This window comes from Panthera uncia (genome assembly GCF_023721935.1).
Source record: "Panthera uncia isolate 11264 chromosome C1 unlocalized genomic scaffold, Puncia_PCG_1.0 HiC_scaffold_3, whole genome shotgun sequence".
Lineage (NCBI taxonomy): Eukaryota > Metazoa > Chordata > Mammalia > Carnivora > Felidae > Panthera > Panthera uncia.
This window is the reverse complement of record NW_026057584.1, coordinates 75075180-75089095: the sequence shown is the minus strand read 5'-3', so window position 1 is coordinate 75089095 and position 13916 is coordinate 75075180. Positions and strand designations below refer to the sequence as shown.

The 13916-nt window shown below is 37.6% G+C and overlaps 1 non-coding gene across 1 annotated transcript; it reads left to right on the top strand.

The window, feature by feature from the left end:
* Positions 1-12453: 12453 nt before the first annotated feature.
* On the top strand, positions 12454-12538 carry TRNAR-UCG (transfer RNA arginine (anticodon UCG)). The gene has a single exon. It is a non-coding gene; the product is annotated as a tRNA-Arg (tRNA).
* Positions 12539-13916: the final 1378 nt, after the last annotated feature.

Below are 13916 nucleotides of genomic sequence, written 5' to 3'. Positions count from 1 at the left end.
TTAATGTTATGAGGAGGACATTTGAGAAATTTGGGATCAATTTGATTCAGCCTCAAAAGACCTGAGGAATTACACTCATTTGGGTGGAAAACAGTTTACGCTAAAGTTGCCAGAAGAAGCCGGCTTTTCCCTGGGCATCAGGGCAAAACCTCACTTGTTGGAGATGAAAAGAATAATAAAATGGTTAGGAAAATATTTGGTTTATGATTCCTCTGATCTAACCTTAATGAATTTGAATTTTTTTTTTTTTACTTCTAAGATTCAAGGCAAATACATTATCATATCAGCCTTGCTGACTTTTTGAGATTTGGATCAGCAAAAGGTATTCATATTATTCATATAAGGGATTCACATACGGGGCTGAGTTACTGAATGAGGTGTACTTAGGCTGTCCTTTGAGCTCACTGCATCACTTTCAGTGAATTGTACTGGATATGGCTTGTATATTTTGAATGGAAAATGGAATAGAAAGGAAACTTGATCTTGGAGTTAACTATTCAGACCCCTTTCAGGACCTTCCTGTGGAAAAAAAGCTGAACTGTTGTCCTGGGATTCAGAAAACTCAGAGAAGCAATGGACAGATGGAGAGAGCCTCATGAAGATGATTCAGTAGTTCTACCTTTTCTTTTTCCCCTAAGAGGTTGACTGTTGGATTAATGGCTAAAACAAATAAGAGAAGAAAAAGCTATAAAACATTAGACACATCTATCACTAATGTTAATGTGTCAATGAAGAAACTTCCTTTTCACTCTAATTAGAGGGAAATAGTAATAAGGAAGTTATTTCTGTTCATTCAAACGTCTTTCCTCACTCCCACATCTACTGGGCAGGAAGGGATTCCTAGTGGTGAACTTCAAGAAAGAACCTGAACGTAATAGACAGGTAGGAATCCTCTCTAATTCTCTGAGCTCTAGTAACCCGCAGTAGGCATGTACCTGCTACTACTCTATGTGTCTCTACACACACATATATACAGCCTACTGGGTGTTCCTCTCCTGGGTGGGAGCCTTCAGTTTAGGGATGCAAAAGTTTAATAAAGCTGATACATTATTCAACATTGGTCAGATTGCTTTATCTTTGAATTGTGCGGAGCCCACGTAAGCAAATTGATGTGATGAATTTTTGCTCTCATACCTTATTGACAATGTAGTTCCTCCATTTTTAATGCCCAATACCCTTTATTCAACCTGCAGTTTTAGTTAGCTGCTAAGATCAATTCATATGGCCTCAGTTCTGCGGAAATGTTTTTGGAATGTCTGACAGAGCTGTTTGCTCCAATTTCCCTGATGACACAACCAAGAATGCATGATAAATAGCTCAAAGATGGTATTTATTTTTTTGTCCCATCCATACAGTATTAAAAAACTATTTATTCAACAGAACGATCACACCCCACTTTCACTTTTGATATCATACATAGCCTTCTCAAGTACACAGATCTATGGGAACATTTTAATCAAATCATAAGAACAAAGCTTTGGAGCAAAAAAAAATTATTCTGGTTTAATATCTTTGTTGTGCTTCCTTCAAAAATGTTGAGCCTGGTTTCTTCATCTCTACTAAAAGAATAATTCCCACTCAATTAGTTGTTTTTAGAAACACAAGGGATGATATATAAAGGTACACATAAATTTCCTGCCATGTGGTAGACATTGACTAGAAATTAGCCATTGTAAATCAGGATAAAAAGGACTATTGCTTTTAAAGAGGGAGATATTTCCACCTTTTAAGATCAAATTACTATTTCTTTATCGAAAGATATATTTTTTATTACATATTCCAAATAAATGGACAGTCTAGCTAAACTGCTGCATTTTAAAAATACCTTCTCCCTTTCCCCCATTTACATCTAGGTGATTTCACAAATTAGGGTGTGGTGCCTGGAGGTTGTCAGCAATACCCAAGAAGAAAAATGCATTCATATTTGGTTATATGAAATTAATAGCAAATTATGAAGAAATATCAAGGCTATTCTTCCCCAAGCCATACATTTAAAACTTCAGGATGATTTCCTAAAGAATAAAGGAGAAAAGGTAATTTTACAATCTCTAACATTTTTATAAATTTAATTGGTGCATAAATTTGTCCAAAGCTTTAAGGAAAATAATATAGAAAAGAATCAAATTTATGTCCCAGGCAGTTTAAGTAAAATCTGAATATTTAGTTTTATACGTGTCATTTTCTTTTATTGATTAATTGGGCATTCAATACAAATATTTCTGTTTTTATCATTCTACTTGTGAATAATTAGTTTTTTTTACCAAGTAGTTGAACCAAAATTAAGCAACCGCAATTTCTCTTATGTGTTACTAAACTTATTAGGTGTTTCTATTTTTCTAGGTCTTTACACTGCCTTATATGCCTTAACTGAAAACTTTGTGGTATATTTGTGAGTAACTATCCACTCTGAATCCTGAATATATATTTAGTTTTTAAAACCATTACAATATACATTTTACGAATTATCCAACTCAAAGAATGAGGCTTTTCTCTATACAAATGGCAATCTCAGGCAAATATTTGTGCACAGCTCTTCACACTATGCAAGTGGTGAGAACAGAAAGCAGAACCCTCATATAAAAACTGCAGAGGAAGAAGGATATTTAAAAGACAGCTGACAGTCCCCTACCTAATTTTCATTGTACTGATAATAGATTTAATGACCCACAGTGTTACAGTTTAGGCATGTTGCCTTCTTTCGCTTTTCATTTATTATTCATCAATTCAACAAATATTTGCTAGCTGCATACCATGGGAAGACACTGTGAGAGGAGCTGGAAACACACTATTAAGCAAAAATAGCCAGAGTCCCCCCTGGCTTTCATGGTGTTAAAGTCTTGGGGACACCGATGAATATGGCAGACTCAGTTTTTATACTCAAGGATCACACAGTCTTGTGGTTGATAGAGATGCAAGCAAATCATTAAAAGTCTATAATTAGCAGTTGTGAAAACAGCATTGAAGAAGTATAGAGACATACAAACATATGACAGTAATGTTTGTTACAGAATGGGCTTTGGGAAGGTGATCTGTGATTTGAGATCTGAAGGGTGATAACTATTGTCAACTGGAATTGGGAGGTAGCCGGCCTTGAAGAGGAAAAAACAGTTTGTATAAAGGCACGGGGAAAAAAAGAAATCATAATGTTTGCTTGAAATTGTAATCAGGGGGCGCCTGGGTGGCGCAGTCGGTTAAGCGTCCGACTTCAGCCAGGTCACGATCTCGCGGTCCGTGAGTTCGAGCCCCGCGTCAGGCTCTGGGCTGATGGCTCGGAGCCTGGAGCCTGTTTCCGATTCTGTGTCTCCCTCTCTCTCTGCCCCTCCCCCGTTCATGCTCTGTCTCTCTCTGTCCCAAAAATAAATAAAAAAAAAAAATAATAAAAAAAACAAACGTTGAAAAAAAAAATTAAAAAAAAAAAAATTGTAATCAGAAGGTGCTGAGAAGACAGGAGCTTGATCCTGCGGCTCCATATAGAAGTTAACTTCATTAAGAAAGCACTGAAGGGGGGCGCCTGGGTGGCTCAGTCGGTTAAGCAGCCGACTTCGGCTCAGGTCATCATCTCGCGGCCCATGAGTTCGAGCCCCACATCAGGCTCTGTGCTGACAGCTCAGAGCCTGGAGCCTGTTTCAGATTCTGTGTCTCCCTCTCTCTGACCCTCCCCCGTTCATGCTCTGTCTCTCTCTGTCTCAAAAATAAAGAGGGGCGCCTGGGTGGCTTGGTCGGTTGAGTGTCCGACTTCGGCTCAGGTCATGATCTCACACTCCGTGAGTTCAAGCCCCGCGTCGGGCTCTGTGCTGACAGCTCAGAGCCTGGAGCCTGTTTCAGATTCTGTGTCTCCCTCTCTCTGTGACCCTTCCCCATTCATGCTCTGTCTCTCTCTGTCTCAAAAATAAATAAAAACGTTTTAAAAAATGAATAAATAAATAAATAAATAAATAAACATTAAAAAATTAAAAAAAAAGAAAGCACTGAAGAGCTTAAAGAGAGGAACTATATGATGCATTTTAATTTTTTTAAACAAAAGATTACTCTGTTGACACTGTGGAAAACAAATCGGGCTGCTGGAAGTTTAATACGAGTAAAGGAGGGAACTGGAGTAAGGGATGTAGGTAATAGAGAGGCAAGATCACAATGTCTTAGAATTAATGGTGGTAATGGAGACAAAAATCATGCATACAAAGATATTTAGGAAAACAAGCTCACAGTTGCTAATTGATACAGCATGGCAAGGCTTGAAGTCTGAAATCACTTGTACTTTTCCATATTCAAAACAAGAAATTCACCAATGCTCAACTTTCTCTAGCCTTTCAGTTCTCACCTCCTGAACACCTCTACATAGCTTGGAGAACTAGCCGAAACAGTTTTACAGAATATGGAGTATGAATGGACTATTGCTTTCTTTATGGGCTAATCCAACAAAACTAGGATTTATGACTTCAGGAGTCACTTTTCCTACAGACAGATAGGGAACAGTAGATACAATGGAAGGTCACTAGTTCACGTCTGTCACAAGCCCAATGACTCATTCCTGCAGATAAACCTCATAGCAATAAACAGAATCCACAATTGCACACCAGCAAAATGATGGATGACCACATGTCATAGATTCAGAGACTTACTAGTGAATAATAGTCCTTGCCACGGCCTACAAAGCTCGACTTTTTCTTATTTCTACCCACCTCCGTAAGCCCTGCTCCAACTCTGCTCAGCCTGCTCTTTGTGCTAATTCTTGTAGACATCAAGTGCCTAAGTTAGGACCCCTGTAACGGCTGCTCTCTCTGCTGAAAGTTTTCCTGCCACATCCTCCATTGCTTCTCTCCATTGCTTTATTTATTCAAGTTTCTGCTCAATATCTGCCCTTCATGTCTCTGTTGATATGATCTTTAGTGGCTACTATCACTCAATATCCCCCTAACTTACTTATTTTTTACCCATAGCATTAATTAGTACCTGATATTATTTTATATTTCAAAAATGTTACTTGCTTTGTGATAGACTGAATAATGCCATATTCCCCCCACCCTGCCACAAAATGTCCATGTCGTAATCTCCAGAACCTATTACCTTATACCATAAAGGTGACCTTGAAGATATGATTAAATTAAGGATTTTGAGATGGCTGGGTTATCCAAGCACACCTAATGTAATCAAAAGGGTTTTATAAAATGGAGACAGGAGGATCAGAAGAGTAGAAGACACGATAAGAGAACCAAGAAGCTGGAGTAACAAAAGGAAGTGGTCATAAACTAAGGAATGCAAACAGGATCTGAAAGCTTAGAAAAGGAAGAATGTAGATTATTCACTGAAGCCTCCAGAAAGAACACAGTTCTATCTTGGTTAAAGACTACTGACATCCAAAACTATAAAAGAATAAATGTGTGTGGTTTTAAGCCACTGAATCTGTGATAACTTGTTACAGAAGTCATAGAAAATTAACAGTTACTTTCTACCTCCTCTACCAGAATATAAACTTCAGAATATTAGGGACTTAATCTTGTTTACCACTATGTGTTTATGTGTAGACACTGTGTGTTCAAGGTAGGAAATTAATAACCATTTCCAAAATAAATAAATTACACTGTGAATTAATATGTGCTAATCAATATACACACAGAAATACACACACATACGTGCACACCGCAAATACACACACTCATATGCCTGGAAAATACTGTATACTATTCATGATTAATTAAATATAATCTATACATGCATTTCAAAAACAACTGATTAAACCTCTTTTAGTTCCCACAAATATACAAAGAATGCAAGTGAGGCAAGAAATGATAATTTCAGTATAATAACCATACCCTAGTACACAGATGAAGCATGTTAATCGAGGAGATGAACTTCTATATCAACATCTGGTGTCTCCTGTTGCAATGCAGTTGAAATGAAGGTCACATGGCTATTATAGCTTAGAGTGAATATGCTTTCTGGACATAAAAAAAAAGAAAGAAAGAAAACCTTCTTTGCAAGCCAGCTAGGTTTTCAGCTCTAGGTTTTTCAGCAATAGTAAGGGATTGACTTTTGGGAGAAACAGTGAATAAACATAACTCAGCACTGAGCAAGAAAATACATTATCTCCTTACTACTGAATTTAAAGGCTGATTTTTCAGCCCTTCGGGTGAGCAGGATTACCACTGGAGCCAGCCAGGAGCTCAACAAACTCCACTGTAGGCTGCCCTGGCAGCCACCCACTGTGGTATCCTGGCAACCCTGGATGTTTCATTCAAGCCAGAGGCCTATAATAGTCCCACTTTGGACTTAAGAGTGGTATTGTGATGCACAATTTGTTTAAAATTAAAATAAAAAGACCATAATCAAATGTAATTCAGATGCTTATATCAGTAAGTGGTTTTATCTCACTAGTTACACATTGTGGCTCCCTTTGCGCACTCGTTATATAAAGAGGACAATCTTCAGCTTCTTCCTTTGCCAAACAAATTCCTTACCTACACAGATGATGTGATTTCCTAGTCCTCCAATGTATTCAGCTATTAAAATAGAATAGCAAATGTTGGAAATTTACATAGAAGCGATCAGCAGGGTTCATTTTTAGAATAGCTAGGATTCCAAATAGAGATGCTGGGGAGCTGCAATCTGCCATTTTTATGTTTGAAAGAAAGGCCTATTCATTCAATGAGTAGAAATGAGAAATCACACAGCAATCATTTTCTTTAAATGCCATGGTCAATATAAAGCTGTTATGTGCTTTATTTTATGGAAACACGCTCATAAACAATTAAAGTCCTTTTGCCTGTGTATTTAGTTATATTTTAAGCAAAGCTGGTGCAGGTAGAACTCAGAACATTTAAACACCGAAGATTTATCAAACTACTATCTATCCAGATAGTATGCCAAGAAACCTGAATCATACTATAGTTAATAAGTGTTTTGAGAAACATAACATAACAACTGGGTCTTGAGCCTGATTTAGCATTTGGCTAAAACAAATTACTTACAATTCTAGTAACATTTGTATACCCAGTTCTATTTATCTCTTTAAATAAATATTGGATTAAAATTCCCATATAGTAAGTAGTTTTCCAAATTCACTTTAAATATACACTTAAGATGCCAACAATTTTGATTTTGTGTCTATTTGATTTTTTAGAAAGCCCTGGTGGTTTATAAATTAATTAAACACTTACCTTTTAGTAAATACATTTTAAGACATTTAACACAGTTTATTAAATTAAGAATGCAGGTTGATAGGCATTCGATGTTATAGCTTATAGGCAACAGTTTCTTAAATATTATACCAAAAGCAAAAAAAAATAAAAAAAATAAAAAAAATACAGTTTACTATTTCTTAATAAATGAAATACAGATTTGTCACACGATTCAGCCAAATCCACACCTTAGGGATATCCTTAAGAGAGGTGAGAACATAGGTCCACACAGAAAACAAAATGTATTTTAACATTCATAGCACCATTAGTCACAATAGCCAAAAAGTGGGGAAAACCCAAACGCCCATCCACTGAGGAATGGAGAAACAAATGGTGTATCCACATGATGGTTATTATTTAGCTATAAAAAAGGAACGGACTACTAACACATGCTAGAACATGAATGAACCTTGGAAATTTTATGCTTGTTGAAGGAAGCCAGACAGAAAGACCATATATTATATGACTCTATTTATAAAATATTTAGAATATGCAAACATAGAGAGACAGAGACTAGATTAATGGTAGCCAAAGGTATAGGAAAAGGGGGAATTTGTACTGACTGGTAATAGGTCCAGGATTTCTTTTTGGACTGATGAAAATATTTTGCAATTGCATATGATGATAGTTGCACAGTTTTGTGAATATACTAAAAACCACTGAATTTTACATGCAAATTCTAGTTAAATTTAAAATAAAAGAAATTGAGAAATTTCTAACTAAATCTTGAAGGATTCCATTTGTTATTTTACATTAAGCTCAAAATTATGTCTATTAGCACAAAAGAGATAAAGCCAATGGAATGCAACACTGATCAAGTTTTTATTTTCCTTTAGAGATATGCCACGTTACTTTTAGAAAGAGAAACTTTTGGAAGCAGATAAAATTTGTTTGGAGCTATGGTTTGAGATCTAGGGAAGTCCACCAACACTATTATATTTCAATTCCCTCACCTGTAAAATTAGAATCTGTATTTTTTCAGAGTTATGGTTAGATATGGGAACAATGCATCTAATGATCTTAACATAATGTGTAATACAGAAAAGGTGTAAAAATTAGTGGTTTTTTTTATGATGATGATTACTTATTGTTTTAGTTGTATTATCTCAATATTTTAATGAATGCTTTTGACTGATTAAATCTTTCTTTAGTGGATTAAAATTCTATTTGATTTTAACCACTTATTCTGGATTAGTTATAACACAGTTGTTGAATGCTGAAGGTCAAGGAGGAATATGCCATGTTTCCACCTTCATTCTCCCAAAATAAAAAGAAGTGCAATAAGAAGCAATAAAAAATGTTCTACTTCACATCTTAACAGAGATACTTCACACGAGTGAACAAAAGTGGTTTGCTGCTCAAGAGATTCTTTTGAAACACCCTATTAAAATCTCATCACACTGTGTCACATTTCTCTCCATGAGTTTACAGAAGTACAAAATTATGATAGGTATTGGTTTCCCCACATTAGGAGTAGGCATTTGGTACTCTGAAACAGCGACTGTAATGCTTATCTAAATGGTAATATCGATATTGTAGCTTCAATTTCTTACGACTAGGGATAGGTTTTTCTCAAATATTAATAATATGTTCCCCCAAACAGATTGGTCAATAGAGAACTGAAAGATCGCAATGATGACTTCTTATCAAATAGACTTGGTTGTACTGAGATTACATGCAAGCTAATGTAAGATATCACTGATATTCTGTAGGCTTTCATATGACAATATGATGCAGTTTGTGCATATATGCAGTGTCTCAATAAGGAGATCATAGGAGCTAAGAGGTCCCTGTAGAGACTGTAGATATTGATGGATCTCTGAAACCATACACAAACCACATGCTTGGACGTGTTTTAGAGAGACAGTTTGTACTTTTAATCAAACCATTAAAAAACTTGATGCAATCACTTTAATACCCATGTTAATGGCATGCACTTGCTGAGTCCACAACAAATATTCATAACTATTTACCTCCATATCAGAAGCTCACAATGAACACTTGACAAAATTTAAGTATAAACTTTTCCTTATGTGACCTGCATTTTAATTTTTTAATGTTTATTTATTTTTGAGAGAGAGAGGGCAGGGGAGAGGCAGAAAGAGAGGGGGACAGAGGATCGGAAGCAGGCTCTACACTGACAGCAAAGAGCCCAGCCCTACACAGGGCTTGAGCTCACGAACTGTGAGATCATGACCTGAGCCCAAGTCGAACACTTAACTGACTGAGCCACGCAGGCGCCCCGCATTTTAATTTTTAAAAACAAATAATATTCAACAAATTTAATCAAAATGTGTAAAGAATATTAATATTGATCCTTAAATTGTCCATTTGGCAAATCAGCTCTATTCATAAATAATATTAGTTTATTTCGTAAGTAAACTACTATAGTCATAATAAATGCACTCGTAACATTAAGCAATATTTATAACTTTTTATAAAGTTATGACTTTTCAAATTTATACTCTGCTAAATGCAGTCTAATGTACATTCCCCTGAGGAATTGCTTTAAATGAAGCTGGGTTGCTAGAAATGTAAGCTTATTAACATCATCCATTTTCATTTTGAATTAAGCTACACTGACTGCATTTATTGAACGATTAACTCATTGCAACTCTGGAAATACCCTCTGTCTAATGGGAAAACACTATATAAAACAGATCAAAGGTTTGGAGATCTGGACAATCCTATACAAATAGAAAGACACCTCAGTGTCCCTTCCCTCAAAGATGCTGCACTGTTAATGAGGACGTGAAGAAGAGGGAACCCAAACTGTGGCCAAAAGCAGCAGATACTCCCCACTTGGATGTCAAGTGCAAATGTAGTCTGCTTTGTGTTGCAGGGAATATCTGTCTCCCACAGACATCAGTGGCAAGTCAGATAAAAGATAAAACCACACTCTGAGGCACATTTGACACGTAAAGCTGGATGAATGTCGACAACAAGAGAAGAACTGGCGTGATGCTAACAAGGTTCCAAATAGGCATCCTTGTTCATACCCCTTCCCCCCACAGCACCAGTTTGGCATCCATGTTCTCTCAAAAGTGCTTTGGGGCAGCTATGGGATCCATGTAAGAAATTATGAAACCATAGGGCCGTCCAGAAATGAGGAGGGCCATTTTAAGAAGACAGGCCTACACCCAGGTAGCTGACTCACCCACTGAAGTCTCAACAGTAGACCCAGAAACAACTGCATAAACCCAGAGAACTTCACTAACCCCCTGTTTTAGATTGAATTCTGTCATCAGCAACTTACATAAAGAGATCCAGGGGAGACTTACCCACTGGTGTGTGGGTATGAGTATACAGACCTTGGTTATGGCTCTAGACCCTGAAGTACCTATAAACTGACTCCACCCCACTTGGCCACAATCCAGGTGCTCTTGGAGAACACTGACTTAGAGAATCACCCATGGATAAGAGAGCCTTTTTGGGAGTCCAGGATTCCAAGGAAGCAGTTCTACCATACTCCTGGAGCAGAAAAGCCAAAATTAGATATATTGGAGAAGACAAGAGAAACAGTTGGACTTCATCTACATTATCTTACCCCCAAGGTAGTACAGCTCAGTGCCAGCAAACCCTTCTCAGCCCGTGATTCCTCCCACAGGGGACAGTTAGAGCATGTGAATGAGTGTGTGAGAGTGTGTTGTTTCACTGCTGTGCATGACACTACCAAAGAGACCCATTTCTCTTTTACCTCATCCAGAATACTGATTCATGAGCACAGCAGTCAAGGCTCAGAGCACAGCAGATTAAAGGGAAGCAGATCCCACTAACTGCATCAAGAACTCCATAGAGGGCCCTGTCCTCAATTCACTGTCGATACCCACCCCCAGTGGCCCACAGACACCCCCAGCACTGCAGGCACCTCACTTACTCTCTCTATCCCTCCCTATGAGCAGTTTCCTTTGCACTCTCCCAATGGTGGCAAGAGCAAGATTTTGCAGACAGCTAGTGAGCAAATGCAGAAAGCTGGCCTGAATCTGCGGGCCTGGAGGAGAATGCCATTGTGAAAGTAAAAGAGGTTGTCAGCCCATGGCCCGGCTGTGCTTAAAATAGCCAGTTCTATCTGTAAGATGTTTTATGCAAGCCTCACAAATAAACACAAAGCAAACCCCTAAAGTGGATACACAAAAGATAAAGAGAAGGGAATCAAAGCTGCTGCTTCAGCCAGATTTGTTTACTAGAAATGATTGTATGCACTTTCATGCTCTCAGACGTTCTTTATAAGCCAATTATTTCTGTTTTCCACTTCTCTGATTGATCTCTTCACTTACACATAACTGGCTCTTGACCTCTGTTATTGAATTCACTATTAATGAATGCTATTGTCTTTTGAACAAATAAAACAGCTAAAACTATGTTTGCAATTTACTATTTATAAGTTCTGTCAAAATTGGTCCTTTAGAAACAATTATATTAACATAAGCACAAAGTGACATATTTCTACAAGTACAGTTTGAAACTACGACACACTGGCAAGTGAAGTCATGGATTCAGAGAGCTCATCATAAATTTAAAGAGAAATCAATATATCTCAGAAACCATAGTATACACTCTGAAATCCTTGGCTTTAGGTATTCTCTAACTAAAACATATTGGTGCAATTTATGTCTTGGGGATGATTGCCCAGAATCTGCAGCTACGGTACCTTTTGTTCCTCAGTCCAAGGAGCTGGCATTCCTCCTTCATTCACCGAGTTATCCACTCAATACACACTAATTGATCATTTACTGCAAATCAGACACCATGCTTGGCCAAAGATAAACATTCGATGAAGACTTGCACTCTAGATTTGCGAAGTTCAAAACTCTCTAGGATGACAGGCAAGTGAACATATGGCTTTATAAAACACTGTTTAAGTGCTCTGACGGAAGGGAGCTCGGGACGAATGGTTCACCAGGAAGTATATAAAATTTCATATGCGATGTACTGCCATGGACGTCTCTTGTCATGGAGGGATGCCTGCGGCTGTTTATTGAGTGGAAAAATATAGGTTGGAAAATAGCATTAGAGAGGAAAGGAATGGAATGGGGAGCGATCGTTTCATGGCTACAGGGTTTCAGTTTGCAACTTTTTGGTGGATGGTTTCAGATGAACACATGCTGGCGACGGATGGAGGTGATGGTTGTACAGTGGTGTGAATCTACTTAATGCCCCTGGACCTACACGCCTAATGTGATTAAAATGGTACATTTGAGGTTATATATATTTTACCAGAATAAAAAATGAAAAATAATAATAATTAGTGTTTTCTAAAAAAGAGAAGAGGAGGGGCGCCTGGGTGGCTCAGTCGGTTGAGCGTCTGACTTCGGCTCAGGTCGCGATCTCGCGGTCCGCGAGTTCGAGCCCCGCATCGGGCTCTGGGCTGATGGCTCAGAGCCTGGAGCCTGCTTCCGATTCTGTGTCTCCCTCTCTCTCTGCCCCTCCCCCGTTCATGCTCTGTTTCTCTCTGTCTCAAAAATAAATAAACGTTAAAAAAAAAAAAGAGAGAAGAGGAAGTAAATACACTTGTTCTGCAATATTGCAAGATGAACTTTCCTACAAAGTTTCACATTTTTGATGAACTAAGACTTGGAAGAACCAGGCAGAGAAATAGATTTCAAGGGACTAACAGGCGTCAGGAAATAGTATAATGAATTAGTCATTCTCCCGAAGTATAAATTCTGAAAATTAAATAAAAATGTTTTCATGACATATTTCTAGTTGCTGAATCCTTCGATGTGAAACTACCTTCCATTTCAAGGAACATTTTTCAATGATTTATCAGGAAGTCCTTGGAGACATGACAGTTTCTTCAAGCCCAGATGACTGAGAGACATAGTCACAACCTCAGATTCGGCCATTTAAACACTTGTAAAATTAAACATTAGCAGTTTTAATCCAAACTTTAGAAAGTATGAAGCTAGATATGTGGAGAGCATATGTAAAGAAAGATATCAAGTGATAACATTGAAATGGTTACTGCTGTTGTCAATCACCAACAGAATTTTGACCCTGTTTTTCTCCTTCTATGAAGGATAGTCTGCATCATTTAAATAGGGAAAAGTTCATAGCCATAGACATAGCCATCATATGTAAGCAGTTCTTTTGTAATGACAGTTATTAACAAACAAGAAATTATTGCAACGTGGTTTTATCATTTAACTTTGGTTCATTTTTATTCTGACCAAGTCAGTTTTAATATCTTGGTAGATATCTGTGGGACTCTTAGTTTGGAGGCCTATCAATTAAAACATAGAAAAATATTAAAAATTCAACATCTTCTTTTACACATTTCTTTAAAAAATAAATTTAAAACAGAATGGTGATTTTTGAAAATCACTGGTTATAAATAGTTTGTTCAATTTCTGTTTGGCTGTGATTTCTTGGTAATTAGTGCACATCTTTGGAAAAAACCAATGCTAGGGCTGAAGGAAAGAACCCAGGGAAGAAGAAACTTGAAAGTGGAGTCCCCTCCCCTTGGTTGGAGTTCAAACTTAACTGGAGATGGTTGGTTACAGGTCACTGTATGGTTAACAGCGTGAGAGCTGGTGCACTGTCACAAAAGTAGAAAGCAACCCTCCAGGAAATAGTACTTGCCCGTCTCTCTGTCTAAAAAATAAATAAACGATTAAAAAAAAAATTAAAAAAAAAAAAAAAAGGGTCGCCTGGGTGGCTCAGTCGGTTAAGCGTCCGACTTCAGCTCAGGTCACGATCTCGCGGTCCGCGAGTTCGAGCCCCGCATCGGGCTCTGGGCTG